The sequence below is a fragment of the Chrysochloris asiatica genome, unplaced genomic scaffold, assembly GCF_000296735.1.
Source record: "Chrysochloris asiatica unplaced genomic scaffold, ChrAsi1.0 scaffold00053, whole genome shotgun sequence".
Classification (NCBI taxonomy): domain Eukaryota; kingdom Metazoa; phylum Chordata; class Mammalia; order Afrosoricida; family Chrysochloridae; genus Chrysochloris; species Chrysochloris asiatica.
The window spans coordinates 4,243,535-4,255,107 of record NW_006408571.1 but is presented as its reverse complement, the minus strand read 5'-3'; the positions used below and the strand labels follow the sequence as shown (position 1 = coordinate 4,255,107).

General features: G+C 36.6%; 1 protein-coding gene across 1 annotated transcript in view; it reads left to right on the top strand.

The window, feature by feature from the left end:
* Window positions 1-854: 854 nt before the first annotated feature.
* LINGO2 (leucine rich repeat and Ig domain containing 2) overlaps window positions 855-11,573 on the top strand; it is a 480,034-nt gene continuing 469,315 nt past the window's right edge. The window contains exon 1 of the mRNA XM_006863014.1: window positions 855-1,015. The gene's annotated coding sequence lies outside the window, so the exon portion shown is untranslated. The remainder of the gene's footprint in view (window positions 1,016-11,573) is intronic.

Below are 11,573 nucleotides of genomic sequence, written 5' to 3'. Positions count from 1 at the left end.
AACAAAGACTACACATTGACTTCTGAGAATATGTGAAACTTTAATCACAGGTGATATGTTTTGTGACTTGTTAAAGTCAGTTGTTGCACCTGTGTCCTACTCCCTCACATAAGCCCCATTATAAATTTAGCATAATCTCTTAGCCCTTTCTGAACATGACTCAGAGATAATAATAATAATAATAATAATAATAATAATAATAATAATAATAATAATAATAAAATTTGTTTTGTAAATGCATTGTTAAGTATGGTTATTCTGGCTAACTAATCTAAAAGTAGAAGATTACTCTTGGAAGAGCAAAAAACAAGGGACAGAATTATCCGTATGGCAGGTATAAGTGCGAGAAGAATAGTTAATTAGGCATGAGGTTTTTCTCTTTGCATGGAGTCAAGCACACATAGGAAATTTAAACACCATATTAACTCAAACAGACATGAGTAATTGAATTATTAAGTACATGGTAGATTGCCCCCAAATTATTTATCTCGTTTCCGTCTTAAACTCTGGTAAGTCCTTTGCTTGAAGAATGTAGCTCTAAGGTGCTCATGTTGGTTATTGTTCCATACCAATTCTAAAATGTGTGAGTTTTAATTTCAATTCTGTTCACTAATACTGACAGCTTAACTAGATCAATAATAATATGAAGAGCTGCATACACTCTGCACAAACACCTCTGTAGTACATAAGTTTTGATCTTCCAGCCTTAATGTTTACCAGCTCTTAAGACGCATTTATATATAGCCCCTTCACACTCCTTATGATTCCCTTATTGATTAAGTGGTGAAGTCTCCTGGACCTAGGACATGGTTCACTATTTTTCAATTGAAATGAAAGAATATCTTGTTTGTTGCAGGTTTGTTTCAAGCACTTGGCTTGTGGGACTCTGAGAGATGCTGCCGCCCATGACATGTTGGAATTATCATGATCTACTATCCAGTTTGGATTTCACCCAGTGGCCACCAGCTTTGCATGGTAGACAGCAAGGGTTGGAGTTCTAAAAGGAGTAAACCAGGTAAGGTTTGGGAGAGACATATCATTTATCACTCTCCCTAAGGGTTTAATGCACTGCCAAGATGTATTGAATAATGCATAACTCTTCTATTTGCTTTCTCAGTCTTTTTGAAGAATGACGCTCTCTTGACTTTGTGAGAATGTATATAGTAATAATTGAGTCTCTTTTCTCTCAAGAGGAGGAAGGAGTTATTTTAGGACACAAAATAGACTCAGGAATATGATGGATGTTGGTTGAATACAGTCGCCAAAAGATAAAAGCTGGAGAGATTCCCTTCAACTAACACAAGTATAAACCATAATGGCATTAGCCGTTGTACTTTTGAAGATATGATAGGGAAAGTATTGCTTTTAAGTACTTGTATTTTAGTAAATAAAGAAATGTGATTATTAGGTCATAACACATTATCTTAGATCTATGCTTCAAGGTCACAACAACTCAGAAGAGTACACCATTTTTCTACCTTTTATTTCTTAAAGTATCATTCTAAATTTTGATGACTAAATCATTATTTGAAAGATTGATGCAATGACAGTTATTAATGTGGCTTTGAAAACTTAAAATATTACAGTCTTAGTCATGTACTTTGTTACCTCTTCTCTATTGCATTTTGTAAGTTCTGCTCAACTATTATCCATATTTTGATGATTTTTAAAAATATTGAATTATTTTCCTCCTTACCAACATAATTTAAACATGTGATCAATAATTACCAAGGAAACCACAAGTTATTCGTGTCCTCCAACTTTAAGACCATCAGTGCTTTTACAAGTTCTTTGAATTTTATGTATCCCAAACCATGGTATTCTTTAAATTCAAATATAGAAACAGATAACTTATAGTAAAATTCATTAATTTAGAAAACATAGAAGTAAATTGTTCAAATAATGTTTGAGATTTTAAAACATTTTACAGATATAGTTTTATTCTGAAAAGTAAATTAAATGGAAATTAATCAGTAAAGTATTGCATAATTACTAGTATATAAATGAGGACTTCAAAAATATTTAAATTGGATAAATAACCCTCTACAACCCTCTACTGACTTATTTATCTGTAAGGTAATGTCATGAGACTACGAAGTCAAAGTTGTCACAAATTTCTAGTTTGTTAGAAATATTTTGGGTCACCAAACTTATGGCAGAAATTTCTTGTTTGATGTACTCATTTGATTTCTTGTTTGATGGGTAATTTTGTCCTATTTATTAGCAAGGTAATTTACCCACAGTTAGTAGAATACTGCCAGCCTGTTAATAAATGGGACATCAAATGCAGGATGCATTTATATTAAAAACTCAACTCAATCCCATGTTTCACGACCTTAGTATCTAGAGCATAATTATAACAAGATTGCTTCATGATACACCTGCATACTCTTTAAGATTTTAAGTATTAACCTCTGAATGCAAAATGAAGTACATTTCAGTATTTTCAAGAAAATTGCCTTATATGTTAAAGTATGATCATTAAAAAGGAGAACATAAAAAGTCGGAACAAAATCACATTTTGAAGGTAAATAATTTTATAGTAGTGCAGTTAGTAATTATTTATATTACCACAAAGGAAGAGCTCTCCTCTATTTGTGGGGATGTTTATTTTTATTCTTTAGAATACTTGTTCTCTTCGTATTGTCTAGTAAGTGTTCTATATGGAGACCGTATTCAACAAATACTTTTGATCCAAGTATTAGAAGGAAGTGGAACTCCCAGATCTTCCCACAGTCTTTTGAAGTGGATGCTGGTAATTAGGATTCACAGAGCTAGTGAATTCCACTGTTCTGTATAGAAATATTGAATTCAGAAGTATCCTCTGCAGCATAAAAGATTTGATATTGAATTCATAAATTTTCACATTTAAAGGTTAACTCCTTTGAAATGAACAGAAAATGTATAGATTACCACTCTAGAGTTTAGATTAGTTTTGAATTCATTTTTGTTCTCTGTCATATGAATGGCAGTTACATTTCTTATGACAATGCATGTTAGATTCTTTGTAAAGTTAAGTGTCAAGGCTTCCCAATTCTGTTTCTAAGTAGTTTATAACAAAGCAATAAAAATGTGCACTGTTCCTTAGCTTAGAAGCAATTTTTCTTTCTTTAAACATTCTTAAAGTAAAGCTTTGCCTCTTTCAGGATTACATTAGTATATTCTCATACATAAATACAGTATTAACTATAAAGATAGAATATAAAAGGTGAGGCGTTCCAATGTACTTTTGATAATAGCATGTCTGATGTACTGGGATATGTCATCTCTAAGGTGATTCATTTAAGTAACATCTGTGTTCGCAGTGTGTCCCTTGCTCTCTGTAGAAAGCAATGGGCATTCACAGTTGTATAACTCTTTGTAGAGTGAGGTCTTTTGAAAATAAAACTTTGAGAATTTAATGAGTGTTTTCATCATGTGAATCTTAAATAATATCTGGCTACATATTTATGTATGGGGCTTTTTGCTTCTATAAAGATTTACAGTCTCAGAAACCCTATACAGGTCAGAACCAATTCAATGTCATCTAAGTATGACAATACATCATGTTTGGTACGGTGGAGGGTCAGTGAAAAAGAGGGAGGCCCTGAATGAAATGGATTGGCACAGTGGCAGTAGCAATGGATTAAAGCATAGCAATGATTTTGAGATAGGCCCAGGATCAGGCAGTGTTTCTCTCTGTTGCTCGTAGGGTTGTGATGAGTCAGAACTGACTCAACGGCACCCAACAACAACAACATCCCTAGTGCCTAGAGCCTGCGCATCATTGATTTTATTATTCTGATAAATGTTGAGTAAATGAATGTCTCTCCAAACTTTTTACCTTTAGAACTTTTCTTTTTAATTTTTAAAAATATGCTTTAAAAATGCTTCATACAAATGATGAAAATAAAGTAACCTACTTGTTTTTTTTGATCCTATACATGAACACACACACACACGCACACACACAACTCTCTCAGTGTGTGCTAGAAATTAAACCTCAGATCCCATTCTTGAAATTTATGCTTCAATTAATATGGGGGCAGCTGCTACCCTACTTTATTTTCCTTTTGAGACTTTTATCTCTCAGGCTTTCTCCTTCCCTTCATGGTTTTATCATTACATCAATCACTAAGTTTCACTCCTTGGGAACACAGCATGCATCGCAGGCACATTTTTATGGCTAGAAAGCAAACCTATTCTACTTGGCACGTACTGCTTACTTAAACCTAATTAAGCAATTCTGCTGAAAGTACCATGTCTTTTCCTTCAAGATGCACATTTGGTCAAAATAATAGAGACTGCATTCAGACTATGGAAAATAACTGGATAAGGAAGTCTGAAGAAGACAGAAAACAAATGAGAATGAGTACCAGAGCATCCTTCTTTGATTCAATCCCTTAATGAGCCAGGGTGGTTTAACACCTCTACCAGAGGAAACTCCTAACTCACAGCACCACTTTCACCCCAATTATTTTATTGGAAATTGCTATTGTTGTAAGACTCATCAGTGATACACCAGAGTCAGTACATTTTGTATGACTGAGTCATCTACATCAGTGAAGTTTTTCTTATCGTCTGGGAAAAATCCAAGAACTTATTTCTAAATATGCATACTTCAGGAAATGTAGATATAGTTCACAAAAATTTAATAGTCTAGAGTCCAGGCTCTATATCTTCCTTAAGGCCGCAATTCTAGGGTACCATACATGTCCAGTAATATTTCTGATGAATGGATAAATATCAAAACCTGTGTTTAACATTGAAATAGTAACTGGCATATTTTTAATAGGAGGTAGCAACACTCTTTTCTTAATAAGATCAGTTTTTGTTGTTAGGTGCCATTGAGTCGATTCCGTCTCATAACAGCCTTGTGGACAACAGAACAAAACACTGCCTGGTTCTGTGCCATCGTCACAATTGTAGTTAAACTTGAGCATATTGCTGGTGCCACTGTGCCAGTCCATCTCACTAGGGGGTCTCCCTCTTTTTTTTGTTTCTGACCTTCTACTTTACCTAGAATGATATCCTTTCTTTTACAGAGACTGGTGACTCCTGACAATATGTCCAAAGTCTGAGGGACGATGTCTAACCACGCTAGGAGTAAATAAAAATAAAATAAAGGAAGGACCAAGAAAAAACAACATTTATTACACATTTCATTGCCTTTATATATAAAACATGATCCTCTTTCACCAAACCCATTGTAGTTGTGTTCATTCCAACTCAAAGTGATACCATAGGAAGCAGCTGATGTGTTCAAACCACCCACCATCTCATTAACAACTGAGCACTTTAACTACTGTGCCAGCAGACCTCCTTGCATTTTAATTGATCTTCACAAACTTTCTGACCCTTTATAAACTGATGGAGATGAAAAATTATCTGGTTAGAAGTCACTGGAACACCGCCATCCCAGGAAGTGACACTTTCCCTATTTTCAGGATGATGTTGTTGTTGTTAGGAATCCTTGGGTCAGTTCTGACTCAGAGCAATACTCTGCACAACAGAACAGAACTGTCTGGTCCTACACCAGCCTCACAATTACTGGGATATTGGGGTCCATTGTTGCTGCCACTGTGTCAATCCATTTCCTTGGGGTCTTCCTATTTTTAGTTGACCCTCCACTTTACCAAGCATGATGTCCTTCTCATGGGACTGATCCCTCCTGACAGCATGTTCAAAATACAACAGACAGAATCTCATTCTCCTAGCTATTAAGAATATTTCTTCCAAGACAAATTTGTTTGATCTTCTGGCAGTCCATGGTACTTTTAATATTATTCTCCAGCACCATAATTCAAATGCATCAATTCTTCTACTGTTTTCCTTACTCATTGTTCAACTTTCACATTGATCTGAGATGATGGATAATACCATGGCTTGGGTCAGGTGCACATTACTCCTCAAACTGATGTCTTTGTTCTTTAACATTTTAAGAAGATCATTTGCAGCAGATCTGTCTAATGCAATGCATCATTCGATATCTTGACTATTATTTCTTGACTATTACTTATGAGTGTTGTTTGTAGATTCAAGCAAAATTAAGTCTTTGACAATTTCAATCATTTTCCACTTATCATGATGTTATATATTGGTCTAGTTGTAAGAAGTTTAATTTTGTTTTTGTTTTTTTTATATCAAGGTCCAGTGCATATTTGATCTTCATCATTAAGTATTTTAAGTACTCTTTGCTTTCTGCAAGCATTTGTAATTCTCGGGTTGTTAATGAGACTTCCTCTTTTCCTGATGTCATGTTCTTCTTCATATAATCCAGTTTCTCGGATAATTTGCTCGGCATACAGATTGAATAAGTATGACGAAAGGATAGAACTTTGGTGCACACGTTGGTGCAAAGTTTGCTTGAGAATATGCTATGGCATACATAAGCATTGGCTTTAAGTAAAGTCTTGGTTTTAATCTTGGTCAAATTACTAACTTCTCAGAGCTTCCATTCCCAGTTGGTATTATGGAGGTAATTATTTGTTGCAGCCACATGGTGCAATTGTGAGGATTTAAATGAGGAAATAAAAAGATGAAGCTGAGTCTCTGACACATTGTAAATAAGTTACTAACTTCATAATACTAACAAATAAGTGATTGCTCTTATCATTATACATGTTATTTGCTATTGTTATTGTTAACTGCTGTTGAGTCAGTTCCGACACATAGTAACCCCACATAGAGTTTCCAGGGACTGGTTGGTGGGTTTGAATTGCTGACAATGAGATTCAAACCAATCATATTATTTAGAGTGAACACATATATCATATTTATCTAGAAGTTTATTTTTAAACCGAATTTTAGAATACACTTTTCTTTGCTTCAGAATTCATGAGAGAAGTGCTTAGTAGAGTGCTTGGCATCTGTTTTGCACTTGATAACTGTTAGCTGGATTTGGTGATGCTTTGGAGTGGTATAGAATAAGCACTTGGCCATGAGGTCAGTTTGAACCACAAGGTCAGTAGTTCAAATCCACTGCTGCTCCTCGGAAACCCTATACAAGGTCACTATGACTAGGAAGAAACTTAATGGCACTTGAGTCCTGGTTTGGCACACCAGACTGCAAGGCCATTTGAATCACAATGTCATTTGTACCTCAAGATCGGCAGTTCAAGCTTAGAAGCTGCTCCTCAGAAACCCTATACAGGGTAACTGACATAAAGGAGCTCTGGTAGCGTAGTGGTTACGAATTGGGCTGCTAACCTCAAGGCCGGCAGTTCGAAACTATCAGTGGCTCCGCAGGTGAAAGATGAAGCGTTCTGCTCCTGTAAAGATTTACAGCCTCGGAAAACCCGTGCAGGGTCACTATGCCACGGTACTTAACAACAACAAATCTTAACAACAACAACAAATCAGTCAGAACTGACTCAACGCCACCTCACAACATCATCAACAACAACAACAGCAATTAGGATGGTGGGTTAGGCATTGGGCTGCTAACCACAAGGTCAGCAGTTTGAATCTATCGACTGCTCTGTGGGAGAAAAATGAGATTTTCTGCTCGCATAAAGATTTATAGCTTTAAAAACTCTGTACAGGGTCGCTATGAGTCAGAACTGACTCCACAACACATAACCACCACCACCATTATTATTACTTAGTTACTTAAGTATTGCTTTTCTTCAGGCTCCTTGAGGAGACCTTGGTTTACTCTCTTCATATCAAACAACTTCCTTCTTAGGACCATGACAGGTTTATAATTTATGGTTAGTGTTGTAACCTTGAGATGTCCTGGTTAACAATCTATTATTATTTTATGAGTTAAATGAAATGATATTGCTAGATTGCTTGATATCAAGGTAAATAGCATTCTTTTATAATGCAAAGATCAGCAGAATGATTTTGATACCATTCTAGTGTTCAGAAAGAATAGAACACATAGATACTTATTAAATGAAACATAAATTGATATAGTTGCAAACAAATAACCCTGATTTCTTGACATAATTCTCTAATTGGAGATACTACTCTAATATACACTCATAGAGAATTGTTCTTAGGAGTCCTTGACAGTATACATAATTATTCCTTTAACCTTTTTCAATTTTTTAGCACATGTATTTTGTAAGATACTGCTAGTAATTTTGCAATGAAATGTTAGAATTAAAACTACATTTAAATGTTAATCTCACGGTGTGCCATCTGAAGCCGTATTAGAAGAAAAATGAGGATGAATCAAAAACAATTTCAAGAATTCTTGCTCTGTGCTTAGCAAACTCTTAGTTTATTCTGAATGCCCCCAGTCTTCTCAGTGAAGAGAAGTAGCTAAGTCATCTGCTGACTTGTATGGGGAGACAAAGAGAGAGTAGTGGGAAAATGGCAGAGTGGTGGTAGACAGTGAATCACCAGGAGCAGAATAAAAGGATTCCAAGCAAAAGGTCTTTTAGAACTGACTATTAGGTATCTCTAACAAGCCAGCGTGGGGAAACACTCATTTCCCTTCACAGCTCTTGACGGCCCTCAGTGAAGAGTAGAGAAAGCTGATCTTAGAACAGAAAGGGATTCAGGGAGGTACTTTTGAGGGGAGAGTGCCCCAGGAGTGATGGACCATCAAGTGGAATGGAAAACCAAACAGAGGCAGAACAGTGGCTAGCAGTTTGATAAAATGTGTGTAAGAGGTTTTTAGACTGAATAGTAGGAAACCCCTGAGTGAGCAACGGGAACATTTCATTTCAAAGGATTTATTCATTCTGAGGATATGGTTTAGCATGAAATTAAGATACTGCTTGAGACCAGCAATCTTTACAATGTCCCTTCTGCCGAAATGTGAAAGGATGACTAAGCAATGCTTAAATAGATCATGCCTCTTTCTATTGATTCAAACCTAACAATAGTAATAAAATAGTGATTATGACCCTCATTTGAATACCAAGTCGGATTTAGGTATTTTATATCAGAAATCATGGAATGTAGACATAGTTATGCATATTCAAGATGAAGAAACTGAAACTTAGAAAGGTGAAGAACTTGCCTAAGATCACATAGCTAATAGGTGACAGTGGGAATGTTCCTTTGAAGATTACATGATTGTAATGTCTGCTAATTTTTCACAAATCCAATTCCTATACCATTATAAATATGTGTACTATTTACTGTATTATATTTTTATGAAATTGTATGATTTTCTCACTGTTGCCTATGTGTGTATACTGCTTTTCCAAACATTTGAAACTAGCTTAAGAGGTAGAATCCATAGTATTTCTTTTTATGAAGGCTACTCTGGTAGCGTAGTGGTTACGAATCGGGCTGTGAACCTTAAGGTCAGTGGTTCGAAACTACCAGCCGCTCCGTGGGAGAAAGATGAGGCTTTCTATTCCCGTAAGGATTTACACCCTCGGAAACCCTGTACAGGGTCGCTATGGGTCGGAACCAACTCGAAGGCACTTCACAACAACAACATATTACTAGTAGTATTGTAATTGGTCCTGGTGCTAAACAAATATTTGTTGATGATAATAGCAATTACAAACTAGTTTCACCCGTTAACAAAGAGTAGAAAACATTTGTCTTATATCATACCTGGCATAATTGTGTATGTGAAATATGGTGGTGGTGGCTGTGTGCCATGGACTCGGTTCTGACTCACAGCGACCCTGTACAGGGTTTCCGAGGCTGTAAATATTTATGGGAGCAGAGAGCCTCATCTTTCTCCCATGAAACAGATGGCAGTTCTGAACTGCTAACCTTGTGGTTCACATCCCGATTTGTAACCACTATGCTACCAGAGCTCCTTATGTGAAATATAAATACCCAGTACTCATAAAATATTTTAAATAAATGGCTTAGCAAAAATCATACCTTATTTGTTATCTGTATAATTTCCTTTTCCATAACAGAAAAGAAATTAGTAGATTGTTATCCAATATGTGTTCTATGGAACACTTGTCTGGAGGTACCCTATAATCAAATGATTTTATAGTCAAATATTTTACTGACTATAAATATAATCAGTACTATATTTTAGAAAAGGAGCTCTGGTAGCGTAGTGGTTACGAATCGGGCTGCGAACCTTAAGGTCAGCGGTTCGAAACTACCAGCCGCTCCGCGGGAGAAAGATGAGGCTTTCTACTCCCGTAAAGATTTACACCCTCGGAAACCCTGTACAGGGTCGCTATGGGTCGGAACCGACTCGACGGCACTTAACAACAACAACAATATTTTAGAAGGTACTTGACAAAAAAAATTTTTTTTGAATTTGACTCCTACACACCCTAGTTCATTCCTGAGGCACTGTAAGATACAAACTGGACTGCTAACCACAAGGTCAGCAGTTCAAACCCACCAACTACTCTTGGAAAACCCTGTGTTGTAGTTAAGTGTCCACAAGTTGGTTCCGACTCATAGCGAGCCTGCATAGAGTTTTGAGGAGTGGCCGTGAGTTTGAACTGCCGACCCTATGCAGGGTTTCTAAGAGTGAGAACTGACACTACGGCAGTTAACAACAACAACAAGGCAAGAGAAAGGAGTCCTGGTATTGTGCTATAGGATAAGCACTGGCCTGCTAGCTGAATGGTCTGAGGTTCAAACCTACCAACCCCTCCTTGGAAACCCTGCTTTTGTTGTTAAGTGCTGCGGAGTCCGTGCTGACTCTTAGGTACCTACTATAGGGTCTCCAAGTATAAATTTCTGTAGGAGCGGAAAACCTCATATTTTCCCGCCTCAAATTGGTGAACTTGTAGTTCATAGTCCAGTGCATATGCTACAGAACCACCGCCCCACAAAGAAAACCTATAAAGGGTCTCAGTGAGTCAAAACTGACTCGACCAGTACTTAACAACAAGTACCACAGGTAAGAGAAAAGTGAATCGTATTGAGCCATCTGTTCCCACAGATTACAGCTCTGATATTAAGAATGTAGCACAGACCATAAATATTGTCTTTCTCTTTTCTCCCTCTTTCTATGGCCCTCTTCTCTGCCCCACCCTCTCTCCTCTCTATACCTTGCCACCTCCAACCTATAAATAAATGTGGTAACATTTCCTTCTTTGAACTTTCCTCTTATTTAAATCAAAACAGACCATGACCTTCAGTAACTCATTCCTTCTCTAGATATGCTACTACCACAGTGAAGCTGTAATTTTCTTTTTCATTCAACCAAATTCTGGGCACCTGCCCTCTCTCTCTCTGCTTAGACCGGAGAGACATTATAATTGTAAGGCAGTATCTATAGCTAAATAGAGTTCCTTTTACCGAAGAATGATTTTTCAGAAGGCATCCTCATTCCCACACTCTTGGTAGTAGAATTCAGGTGCAGGCTACATTGTACACATTAAAAATGCAGCCTAATTATTAAGCAGAAACTGGTTAGTGTCAGGCCATATCATTAGGACTCTCATCAGGAGGTATTTACTGAGAGTTTTTGATGCATGATCACTGGGTCACATGAAACAGTCTCACTTTCTGTCTGCCTTTTACTTCCAGGTAGATTAAAGAAAATCTCTAATATCAGATGATATTAACTTTACCTTCAAGGCCTTTATGGTATCATAAACAAGTAGAGAAGATATGCAATATTACCAGGAATTGGAAAATACTAGAAGTGTCAGGCTTTTAGAGAAAGAGTTCATGGTGAATTGGTGGTGTCATGG